Below are 3,005 nucleotides of genomic sequence, written 5' to 3'. Positions count from 1 at the left end.
TCTTATATTATTTCCAAATTGTATGGTCTATGGCAGGCCTCTTACTAGCTAGCTCTTATATCTTAAATTAACACATTTCTATTAATCTATGTTTTGCCACATGTTCCGTGGCTTACCAGTCTGCTGGCATGTTGTTCCTTGGGTGGCAGGCTGGCTTTTCCTCTGCCTCTGCCTTTCTTTTTCCTGGATCTCTCTCTTGGATCTCCCACCTGCCTCTAAGCTATCTTGCCATAGGCCAATGCAGTTTTATTTATCAACCAATGAGAGCAACACATATTCACAGCATACACAAAGACATCCCACAGCAGTTAGCAGCAGGGAGTCAAGTCAAGCAAGAACTCGTTTATTATTAGGCAGTAAGCCTCTTTTATAGCAGAAAACCTCAGAACCCTTGGAAGAGGTGGAAGGAACCAGCCAATCGTTTTAAAGATCACCCTATGGTCATTTCTTTGTTTACGAGCTGTTTATGCACTGACATCATCTCTTGATCTTTGTATCTAATCGCAGTGTAAACAACTTGGGCTCCATTTGTCTAACTTCTCCTCTGTACCATCTTTGCAGTCCATGTATGCCCACAGATTCCCCCTTTTTGTTTTTAAACAAGCCCACCTTATTTTAAGGTTCAGGCTCAGGGCACTTCTTTACAAAATTTACCCATTTGGCAGCCCCTTCTTCTTCTTTTTTTTCCCATGTCAAACCCAACGTTTATTGAGAACACAGAGAATCAGTTGGCAGAAGCCCAACTTCAATTCAGCAAACTGAGGCCTGGCTCAGTGGAGTGTGGCCAGCCCTGGAGTCACACTCCCAGTGAGAAACCAGCTCTGGAAGAAGGGCTGTGGACCTTCCAGGCCTAACTGGGGTCTCTGATGGAGGAATGTCTGAAGGGCAGTGCCCCAGCGTGGATTTTAAGAGTCCTCAGGTGTTTATGTGGGGCGGGGGGCAAGGAACTGAGCTCAGGCAACAGCTCAGGGTGGGGGTCCCGACGAGCCAGGCGACTCTGCTCCAGGGCAGTGGCCTCAGCTGAGTGCTTGCACTTTTTGGAGCCACACTGGCAGGTGAAATACTCGCTCTTGATATCCCAGAATCGGTCACCGTAGTCAAACCCCAACTCTTCCCCAGTCCGGCTGTCCCTGGAACTGAAGAAGGCAGTGTGCGGAAACGGCAGGTCTTGGTGTAGTATGAAAACCCGGACAAGAATGATGTTGGGGTCACATAGGTGGTTCACATTGATGAAGTGGCTGATGTTGCCATAGTAATGGACATCAATGCCATAAACCTCTCTATCCTTGTTGTCCAAGTCGAAGAGATAAGAATCATCCTCTCTCACATCGGCCTCAGCGTCAGAGATCAGCTCTCCAAACATACTCGCAGTTGAACGTGCCCTGGAGAATGGTCTGCAGGGCACGGACACCTCCCCCGCACCCCATCTTGACTGTTTGGTAGAGCTGCAGCCGCACCTTGATGCAGCTCTGCACCACGCGGTTCTTGCAGCTTCTCCAGCAGGAGCATGCCTGGTTACACTCAAAGATGGGGTGGGGGGAGAGGAGGGTTAATCTTATTAAACTCTTGAAGCAACGGGTGCTGAGTGCTGAGCTGGCCACACGGACAGTTGGAACTGGAGCAGTCGTCCACACACGTGCAGCGTTGTAGGTGAGTGATGTTTTGGTCAATGTTCATTGTGGATGTCTCGCAGTTCTTGGAGATGTTCTCATAATCCTCGGGGCATGGCTTGCCATCCACACCACTGGCGCAGGGGATGGCACATTCTCGTAGCCTCTAACTACATCCCGACAGATGATCTTGGTGCAGACAGCCCGGTTCCCTACCCCGAGCCTAAGCCTGTGGTTGAGCTGCAGTGCAAACCACACGTCAAAACGTTCAGGTCCCATGCTGTGTCTCCGTCCTTGTTCCGAAGCTCAGGGTTGGCTCCACGAGACAGGAACAATAGAACATAGTCATGGTAGCTCTCCCTGGCAGCGATGCGTAGGGGTGCGCCCCCATGGTAGTTGACAGCATGGAGGTGGCACCGGGCGTTCAGGAGGACCTCGGCAATGGCAGCACTGCCCGTAAAGGAGGCCCAGTGCAGGCAGATGCTTTCCTCATTGTCAGTTAGGGTGACGTCAGCACCTCAGGTCAGCAGCATCTGGATCACGTCAATGTGTTTGTACTCGGCTGCCCAGATGATGGGCGTCCAGCCCCCACTGTCCTGCGCATTCACGTCCGCCAGCCTTGTGCTCAGCAGCAGGCTAACCATCTCCAAGTTCCCAATTTTGACTGCATGATGGAGACAGGTGCAGCCATCCTTTTCCTTGTTGTAGACACAGCCACCTAGCTGCACCATGTAACGCGCCACGTCCAGGTGGTTATTCACCACGGCCTCCATCAGTGGCGTGCATTGTGGCTTATTTACTGCATTGATGTTGGCTCCTGCCTGCACAGCAGCACATGACAGATCTCCACGGACCCCTTCTGTGCTACTGCATGCCGGGGCTCTGCTGGTCACCCTGGAAGTTGGGGTCCAGGTTGTCTAGCAGCATAAGGATCACCTTCTGCGACTCTCCCTGCTTCGATGATAGGTACAGCTGCTGTGGGTAGAAATGGAGCTTCTTCCGCCTCTCTGACTCCTGAATGACCAAGGCCTTCTCCAGGGTTTCACGGCCCAGCCTTGAGGACAGAACCACAGCTGAGAGGCAGCCGTTAGGCAGAGTTAGTGAAAGCCCTGAGCTGTCTGTCAGGGGATCACAGGGTCGCTGGGGCTCTCCATGTCCTTGCATTTGAACACTGAGCTGGGAGGTATCGCCCTGGGGTCTCTCTGAACTGCAGGGAGCTGAGGGAAGTGTGGGTCTCTAAGGAAAAGAAATCAAGGGAACCATTAAGCAGAGCAGCTACAATCCTCCTGTCCAGGAAGACAAGGGCTGTGATGCCTGAGGAGACCTTCTCCTTGCTGCACCAGAGCACCCCTTTAATGGCGTCCCACACCTCCAGCTGGCCGCTGCTTCCCCCAA

General features: G+C 52.2%; 1 pseudogene; it reads right to left on the bottom strand.

The window, feature by feature from the left end:
* Nucleotides 1-275: 275 nt before the first annotated feature.
* LOC128114089 (histone-lysine N-methyltransferase EHMT2-like) lies at nt 276-3,005 on the bottom strand (annotated as a pseudogene).

The sequence above is a fragment of the Peromyscus californicus genome, unplaced genomic scaffold (assembly GCF_007827085.1).
Source record: "Peromyscus californicus insignis strain IS unplaced genomic scaffold, ASM782708v3 Scaffold_19__1_contigs__length_69161282, whole genome shotgun sequence".
NCBI lineage: Eukaryota > Metazoa > Chordata > Mammalia > Rodentia > Cricetidae > Peromyscus > Peromyscus californicus.
This window is presented reverse-complemented; position numbering and strand designations above follow the sequence as displayed.